We start from the raw sequence: 10,210 nt of genomic DNA, 5'->3' as shown, positions 1-10,210 counted from the left end.
GGTGAGCTCAAGTCCACTAAAAAAAAAAAAAAGTTATCCTAAATTTTAACCCAACTCAAAAAAAAAAAAAAAAAAAAAAAAAAAAAAAAAAAAAAAATTATTGCTAGAACTAACCCACTCAAAAAAATATTAACCCACCATGTTAATTATTTCTGAATCCGCCCTTGCATAAGTCCAAATGTATTAACTATTATTCATAGAATTCTAAGTAAGGTGGATAAAATAAAAGATTCCTGATTCGTTATCGTTCTTTGTATAACATTGAAAGCTAAATTTTATGATCAAAGATTGAGTCTAGTACTGATATCAATTATAACGGGTCGGGTATTTTGCGATCCAACCCAAAAATTTTAATTATTAAGTGGTGCTAACACTGAACCCATATATACCAATTACACTTCTCATCTGAATCCGACGTGGGACACCTAGCTCTAACACTTACCCACCTAGGGACGGACCCATGCAGTGCCTGGGGGCAATTGCGCCCCCTTGAATTTTTTTTTTTTTTTTTTTTACCATTATGCCCTACTATTTTGTTATTTTGATATATATACTTATGAAATATTACATTTGCCCTCCTGAAATTATTAAAAAAAATTAATATTGCCCTCTTCACATGAGTTTTTGGGTCTGTACCTATCAGAATAAATGAAATTTGATTAAGTTGTTGGTCCATATGTGTACTCATGATGAATAACAAAATCGATCTTAAAATAATAAAAATAAACAAATAAATAAATAATAGAATCTGTACATAAAATTAAGTGCAAATTACACTAACCTTCCCTACTGTTAGTTTGGGCAAATTACATTTGGATAGAGCATTTAGCCTTTCTTACTTTGACCTCCTTAAATAATATGAAAAGTCAAGTGCAATGCCCCAAATCCCATGATTTGGTGCATTGACCATAACTAAGTAGATCTAAACCCGACCTGAGGACCCCGGCAACAGACGCGGAAACTAGGGTCAAAACGATTATAAATGTAGAAGTGAATGGTAAAATGGACAGTTATAAATGCGGAAGCGAAGGGTAAAACGGTCATTTTATGTCAAATATGGTGGGTAGGGTTTGTACTTGTGACGACCCTGGTCTTTAAGCTAGTGCGTCAGTGATGAACCGAAAGGATGATTCGATAACGAATCCGAAATGCGAAAGTGAAAATAGAAAATAAGACTCTAAGAAGTCATAGTAACCTTCCATGAGGTCATGAAACTCAACGAGAACTGATGTGGAAGCAAAAGATCAAAAATATGACAAATAAGCCCCCAGGGGCAAAATAGTCATTTTACATAAAAAATGACGTCCCTAGAATGTAAATTATTCTTGAGACACATCCATGACTGCTCGAGAATTCACGGAACTCAAAAGAAAGTAGCGGAAGCGAATTACAAGCGAATCAGACAAAAATAGCCCCAATGGCAAAATGGTCATTTCTGAAAATATAAAATCGGGTGCTACCAAGAACACCACTGGGAAGATAGCGAAAAAATAATCAAGTTAAACTCAAGAACCACTTGATTAGGAGTCTAGATGGAAGAGAAAAGTCAAAACAATGTTTTGACGTCGCCGCGGCCGTGAATAGTAACTTGGGCAAAATGTTGAAATTCGTGTGCCGTTTTGAGGCACTAAACGACGTTTTCTGGAAAAACACGAAAAAAAACTCCCTCAAAATAAATTTTCCAAACTATCTATATCAAAAGAAAATTTTATTTTTGACGTGAAATCCCCAAAATGCCCTTACAACAGACTTTTTCAAATAGTATAAATGCGCACAGGAAATCAGATTTGATGTAGGGTTTTTGGGTCCGAGATGACATTTTCTGGAAAAACATGAAGAAGAAACCGCCCCTAAAATCTAGTTTTCTACCCGTCCACGTGAAGGAAAATGAAAAAAAAAAACACTAAAAAATACCTAAAATGCCCCTAAATCAAAACTGGACAAGAGGGCAAAAGTTGCTACAGTAACTATCCTGATCTGAGAGCAGAAACAGGCTATCAAATGAATTTTTCTAGAAAAACACAAAAAATAAACCCCCCCCCCCCCTCGAAATCGAATTTTCAACCTAGCAGTGCGAGAGAAAAAAAAAAAAAAAAAAAACTCACTGTAAAATGCCCAAAATGCCCCTCCATGAAATCAGGTCATTGGGGTTAAAAAGCTGAAAAAATACAAACTGAAAGCTGAACTTTGCGAGGGATTTCCGGTACCAACATGACATTTTCTGGGAAAACATGAAGAAAAAACCCCCCTTAAAATAAAATTTTCTAGGCAACTATGTGAAGACCGGAATTCATTTCTCGAAAGAAAAACCCAAAATGCCCTAAAATCATATTATGAAATAAAAATGCAAAATGAGTCCATAGGAGGCTCAAATCACCAAGGATGAGGTTTTTCTTGAAAACGATCATGCACGCAAACGTAACTTACTTATTAGGATGCGCTACAATGGTATACAGCTTAAAAATACCACCGATGCAAAATTTGACCTCTCAAACCTCAATGCATGAAAAATGCCATTCAAAGGCAAAAAATATAAGAATCAAACCTAAATGCAATCAAAAGACCATTTGGCCATTGACCACACTTCATCTATATTAAATAGGTCCTAATAAATGTGCTCGTGCAGACTTTGCATTACCCGATTTGGAAATGAACCCTTAAAGGCTCGGATTTTACTATTTTAGCTCAAAATGTAAAGTATGAAACTAAAATACAAAATGAAAACAAAATGGTGATTGGCCCTTGGTCACACCTCATACATATTAAATGAATACTAGATAATGAATTTCATACCCAATGCACACTCCGGTGCATAAATGACATATTAAAACGTATAGTTTTCATAATATTCCCATTAAGGCAATTTTCAACATTTATGAATATACATGAATTTCAAATATGGTTTGGCCCTTGGCTTCACATCATATACATAAAATGAGACTTAAAAAGTGTGCTTAGGCACACAATACAAATTTAGAGTCAAATTTATACATTTGACAAATAAGGCTACAAATGGATTTTCAAGCCAACCTTTATAAAATTGAACCTTCAAGTCCACAAATCGTCCAAGCATAACGAGAATCTTGATTCCTATATCTGAAAATATCCCCACTACGTGGGTGAGTAACACAAGCTACTCGTAGGAAATGAGCATGCATCGACCTAACGTTTTATAAAGTTATTACATTAACTTAAAACAATTCAAAAGGGTCATGCCACCTAACGTTTATGTCAAAGGCGAGACTCATGGAGCATCCTAAGTTACCTTAAAACATTTCTAGCATAAATCACAACATTCATGCAATTCAAACTACATAAAAGCATGCTATACAAAGTAACAAGATATAGATCTTCAAAGCCATTAACTTGAAATCTAAAATGCGAAAACAACTAAAGTAGGTCATTCCACCTAACGTCTATGTTCCAAATGAATCTATAGGATCATTCCGAAGTTGCATTTGAATAATATAGCATAGATGTACTTAACAACATTAAAAGCCTGCAATGATTTATTAGAAATCATAATGCCTGAGTGTACTTAACAACATCAAAACCTGCAATAATTCATTAGAAATCATAATGCTTAAATGTACTTAACAACATTAAATCGCCAATAATCAAAACCACAAGTCACAATTAAACATAGGTTGCCAACTTGGAATTGAATACGAAATCAAGTAGTGGAAGACTTGAACATCAAATCCTGGATAAAGCTAAGACCTATGGTTATTCCGGGCATTAACCAGCTGGGAATACCACCCTAAGTGCGCACTATAAATGTGGAGAACTCATACCTCCCGCACTAGAGCCAAAATCTAGCCATGTTTCTGTATAAATGTCCCAAGTGACTCCAAAATAAATAAGTTAACAACTTATATACGAAATATATATAAAGTTCGAAACTACATTCCATGCACAAGTAGGTTGTAACCACATAGCTCATACTCTAAATCCACAACTACTATAGGATGACAAATGTCGAATCTTTAGAGCGTGATTCGTTACTCGCCATAATAACATCACACGTCGAATATTCAGTGTGCGATTCGTTACACGCTATAATAATATAATTCAATATTGAAAGCATAAATTGAAGAATCTAACTCAAGTCTAAAATTATGCTTTAAACATACCACCAATGTCAACTCATGAATAAATCAATAATGTGATAGAAACGGAAATTAATCAAGTAAACTAATTAATTTATCTAAGTTTCAATTCTCAACCAAATGGTCCCTAATTAACACATGTTATACAACATAACTTGATCATTACATATATCAATTCAAAAACTTAATTTGGCCATTGAAATAACAAAATATACTTTAATTAAATCATGATAATCAAATCCCTAATTTCTAAAACAACATCAAATGGTCTTAAATTAATATACGCTGGTATACAAGTCCTAGTCATCACAATTATCAAATTAAAAACTTGATTAAGCTAATAGAACTTTTAAATTGATTTTAATTAATCCTTTTAATTAAAATCTCTAGATTTTCAAACTCATCCAATGCTCTCAAATTAAAGTATGTTAAAGAACATGCCAAGACTTAATTTAAAATCATATCATAGGTTAATTTCATACAAGGTATGGCCATGGGAATTAATCTTTCACAAAAGAAAAATATTAAATAAAAGTTGCAATTCTTATTCAAATGACTCAGATTTAATATATGTTAACAAACATATTAAGGCCTAATTTATCATCATGCTACAATTCAATTCTAAGCTATATACATCCTTGTAAATTTAATCTTATACAAAGAATTAAATATTTCTAATTCTCTAGATTTGATACAAAGCATGCAAATAAGTTGTATAATCATGGAAAGCACTCAATAAAACACATACAAAATCCTAAAACATCCCCTACCTCAATTTGAGAAGGAAATCTCAAAAGCTACCAAAATGAAACGGCTCTGAATCCGATAATACTTTGGGGTTTTGTCAGGGATAACGCTATGAACATTAAACTCCAAAGAGGACCTACCAAAATCCTAACTTGACCTCAAACCCGAACTCAAAAATTGGCCAAAAATGGGTTTTAATAAGGAGGAAAGATGCGCATAATCAAGACAAACACAAAACGCAAAGGCATTATGACTTTATAACAAAGGGAAGAAGGTTTAATTGAGAAAAGAAGGGTGGTAGCCCCCCTTGGGCTGCCATGGGAGTTGCTGGTCATGCATGAAGAGGGGAGAAGATAAAAATTGAAATGTCTCACTCCCCTTTTATAGGAAAACCCTAAAAGTGCCCTGAAAGGGCCTCGCTAGGCCCGGAAAAGTGGAATTTAAGTAGATGCGCTCAAATGGCAAAACTCTGTGAACAAAAAAGAACCGAAATGGGAAAATATGAACAACGGAAGAAATAGTATTGAAAACCGAGTCCCGAGCAGAGAGATATGCCCCGAACAAGTTCGGCGGCAACCGGAGCCAGAAACCCTGAAACTGGAGAAAAACAATCAGAAGGGAATTCTAAGAGTACGCGACTTGACTAAAAGTGAAAATGAATTTGGTACGAGGATCCATGCTCAAAATAAGGCATTTAACAATAACTTTTCTTAATTACACAATGGCCCTCCAAAAAGTGAAAACTGCACTAATGGCCTAGAATGAAAATATCTACCAAAAATATTTTCTTAAAAACCCCTGAAATAAAATATTTTCAAAAGATATTTATGAAAAACACCCCAAGAAAAGAAAAGATTCTAAAGAACTATGCATCCATGCCCCTATGGACGCTGAGAGCAACTAGAGTACTTTACTGCAAAAGTAAAGATATGTATTTCGTGGAAACCACTTAGAATGAAGATACGTGAAGTCAAAAACCAACTCCGAACAAAAAAAGTGAGGTTATGCCAACAAAGTGACAAATGGGGAAAAGACAAAATAGGGAAAATGACGAAAAGTGAATAGTGTCGAAAAACGAAAAATGTGGAAATGACTCGGTCCTTAAAGGAAGTTGTCAATCTAGGGGAAAGAGTCTCAGAAACCATTTTCGAGCACTCGAGATGACACTAAGTGAAGAGAAACCAAACACCGAAAGGAAAAGACAACGGAAAAAATTTATCCGTAAAATTTGAGGAAAAAGGAAAGGAAGAAAATGACCGGGTTATTACAGTACTATTGGAATGCTAGCTTAAAATTTGAGCACAAAAATGACATAATTTGGGTTTATACTGAATGAGTTATAGTCGAATCAATCTAGAGTATGTACTAAGGTTTCAAAAAACAAATGGCTCGACCCATTTTAAAATGGATTGATCCATTTTTAGGTAGTGGCAAATCCTAAGTCTGGCTAAAAATGGCTCGAGCACATTTAAAATGGCTCGAGCGCATCTAAGGCATATGAAAGCTTTCCAAAGTGGTCCAAAATTAACCCGAAGTCAATAAAACATGGCAAGGACATGGGTGACCAAGATGTGTGTAGAAATACAAGTAAAATGTGCAACATACATTTGAGTGTGCATAAAAGGGTGAAATCCATACATTGGTATAAAAATAGCCTTGTGGCTCAAATGCATGATATGAATGGCCAATATGGCCCTAATACATCATATATCCCAAATGAAACATTATAATGCGTATGGCTACGTTGATCAAATATACACATCATCTCAAGTTACAATATCCGGACTAACTACAATATGAAATGACAATAAATATCTAAATGTTATCATGGCATACTCATTAATGCAATGACAATAACTTAGACATAATATAATCATGACAAACTCCGATCATTCACATGGGCATTTCATCAATAACTAGTATACTAGGCAACCTATATTCACATTTCTGAATGTATCACATGTACACAATATTATCCATATAGCCTCAAAAGTGAATATAGCACATACACACAATATATGAAATTTACAAAATCAATTAAGCACCTTGGTTAACAACTATAATCACAATGATGCATCCAAGAAACATTCTAAGCATAGAATCAATAACAATATCACTAAATTATTATTTTAAAACCTTATTGACCCAAATGTAGAATTCTAAATACACACACACACAAATGCATGCATACTCAATATAAAATCACAAAACTCGAAGAAAATATATTCTTACATATGCAACACACCTTTACTTCGTTTGAGATGAAAATCTCAAAAACACCAAAACAGAAAATGTTCCAATCGAGGTACAGCTTTAAAGAGCCGACGAGGATGACGAGGGAATGATAAACCCTCCTATGGCTGCTCCAAAATTCAATTTTGAAGTCACCCGAAAAATCTCGAAATGCTCCGAACTCAAAATAAAGACAAGGGTTTTGAAGCCCTTAGTGTCCTTGTCATAAAACTCTTCTATGATAACTCAGGAATCAAAGTGGAAAGAGGGTCACACATGACCCAAAACCCGAAAATGTTGAAAAAAGAAAAATGGGAAAAAATTAAAACAGAACAAGTCATCACAACCTCCCCACCTTAAAAGGGATTTCGTCCCCGAAATCTGGCCTCATTAAAACCGAAAGCCAACCCAGGATACTTATGAAGTATATTTCCAAGTATCCCACATAACACAATACATCACAACTCAAAACCAACAACCTAATGTCATTCGCAAACCCATGTTCTTGACAAAACAACCCTTGCCAAAAATTGCAAGGATGGTCCCACCCCAATACCAAAAACTACAAGGACGGTCCCACCCTAAGACAAGAGTTTTGAAGCTCTTGGTGTCTCTGTCATAAAACTCTTCTATGACAACTCAAGAATCAAAGTGGAAAGAGGGTCCCACATGACAACTCAAGAATTAATTGATACAATTGTCAATTAATTTAATGGATAAAGGCTTAATCTGGATGGGTTGTTTTACAAATTAGCTTATTGTCATTAGTTAACTGTAGTAAAGTAGGCAATTTGTGCTTGATTATGTTAATCCATACTTCTAATTACAATTAGTATTATATTCTTGAATGATGTGTGCTCTTATCGGATACATTTGTAAATGTGTATGGTGGGTTATGACGTAGTCTTGAATGGGTTCTACACTTTAGTTTAATTGTCATTAGGTAGACAATTCATTCTTTATGTTGATAATCTATGCTTACAATTGTGATTTGTGATGATAATGTGACCATAATTACACTAATGAATTCCCCATTAATTGAAAGCATATGGTTAATTGCATGAGCTTAGTGGTGAATCCTAACCCTAAGACTCTCTTCCTATCTCTTTAATTCTTAGTTTAATTTAATTAAATTTACTTGCAATGTCATTTCTATTTCCATGCTTTTAATTGAACTCTAGTTTAATTATTCACCAAAATCTTTTTCTCTCAAACTCTCTCTCTCTCTATTTCTCTCTTTCACAATCTAATTAACTTTAAAACCAAGTTTAATCCCAACACGTGCTCAATCCCTTGGGACGATCCTTACTCGCTTCATACTCCATAGTATAAGTGTTTAGTGGTTTTATAAATTTTAAAATATGATGCCTACTTGACATTATTTCTAAACCTAAAGTGTTGTGCATTATTTTGTGCACACGCTCGGGTCGCATCATAATTTTGGCGCCATTGCCGGGGATTGATGGTTTAGTTGGAATTGAATTAGGCATTAGGGCTAATTTGATTGTTTGCTTTAAATTACTATTTTCTTACAAATCCCTCTTGTTCAATTAGGTACTTGAAAAGAATAGAGGCAAACGTTGGATCTTAGCACCATTGTGACGTTGTTGCTACAGAATTTCGTGAGCTTCCTTGAATTTCTTTTACTATAATTGTTCAATCTCTACATGCTTGCAAGATAGCCCTTATCAAGGCTATCAGATTGTTTAAATTCTTGTCCAAGCATAAGCCCAAAAGGAGGCTATTACATTCTTGATAGAAATCATCGGCCCGTGTGGAGGCAATTTAATTTTGTGCATTGATATAACATAGGAGTATAGGAACATCGTATGTGGAGAAGGTGAATTGTTGTTGATTGTTGTTGTGATTTGTTATTTCTAGGAGAATTCTTCCCATTCTTAACTATCCCATACTTAATGGGAAACCAATTCTAAGATTTAGGGCATATGGATAATCTAGGTGAGTATCACCCTCTTAATGGGCATCCACCTCAAGGTATGCATCCACCCTTGAGAATTCCCCATCCTAATGTGTTTCAATAACCCAATCAAGTGCAACAACCTTCAATAATACAAATCCATCCTTAAGATCAGTAGTGTATCCCCTAAATCCTCAATTATCTCTTCGGGATCACTACACTCTCAATAAATACAATGCACTAACATGCATCCGGTTGCCAAAGTTTCGGGCAACCCATTATGAAATCAAGCCCGCAACCATCCAAATGTGCCCCATTTTTTATGGGGTGAACAATGACGAACCATATAAACATTTGGATGCGTTTTTGGAAGTTTGTTCAACCATGAAAATCACGGACCTTCCGGAAGAAGTCTTAAAAATGAAGTTTTTCCCTTTCACTCTTCGAGAAAAGGCTAATTATTGGTTCAACAACTTGAGGAAAAATTCAATCACATCTTGGGCTCAACTACAAAGTGAATTCCTAAAAAAAATTTACCCCGCAAGTAGAACCGATGCTATGAGAATTTCTATCCGTGAATTCTCCCAAAATAAGGGAGAACCTTTGTATGAAGCATGTGAGCATTTGAACGATTTGCTACAGAAGTGTCCACATCACGACATTCCAAAGTGGCAATTAGTTCGCTGCTTCTATGAAAGCTTATCCGATACCCAAAAAGGTATGGTTGATGCTTCATGTGGAGGAGCCTATTTGGACAAAAATGAAGATGATGTGGGGCATCTTTTTTATTGCATGAGCGAAAATTCAATGCATCGTTCTTCATCGTCCCGATTGGGCCAAAATTTGAATGGCGACGGGAAGAAAACCACCAATCTTTCCCAAGTGGAGAGTTCCATGGGAATTGCCGCCGAGGTAAAAAATCTGACTCAAATGTTTGATAAATTCCTTTCGAGCCAAAACCCGGCAATTCAAACATCTAATTATTTCCATTCTCAAAGTGTGATGTGCATGACTTGCTTTAGTGATACTCACAATACTTCTAATTGTCCTCTTGGACAAAGTTTTCTGAGTGAGTATCAAGAACAAGTCAATGCCGCTTTCATTCATCCGGGAAGTAATCCAAATTCTGATTCCTACAATTCCGGAAGGAGTGATCCTAACTTTTCTTGGAGAAATCAAGGAGGAGGTATCATTCCTTCTCTTC

General features: G+C 35.0%; 1 non-coding gene across 1 annotated transcript; it reads right to left on the bottom strand.

Annotated features, from left to right (window-relative positions):
* Window positions 1-9,559: 9,559 nt before the first annotated feature.
* LOC132280611 (small nucleolar RNA R71) lies at window positions 9,560-9,668 on the bottom strand. Its single transcript, XR_009471621.1, has one exon. It is a non-coding gene; the product is annotated as a small nucleolar RNA R71 (small nucleolar RNA).
* Between the last annotated feature and the right edge of the window lie 542 nt (window positions 9,669-10,210).

This window comes from Cornus florida, unplaced genomic scaffold (genome assembly GCF_030987335.1).
Source record: "Cornus florida cultivar Cherokee Brave unplaced genomic scaffold, ASM3098733v1 CherokeeBrave_3.0.0_Hap2_Chr10, whole genome shotgun sequence".
In the NCBI taxonomy this organism is placed as follows: Eukaryota; Viridiplantae; Streptophyta; class Magnoliopsida; order Cornales; family Cornaceae; genus Cornus; species Cornus florida.
The sequence above is the reverse complement of the archived record's forward strand: the minus strand, read 5'-3'. Positions and strand labels throughout refer to the sequence as shown.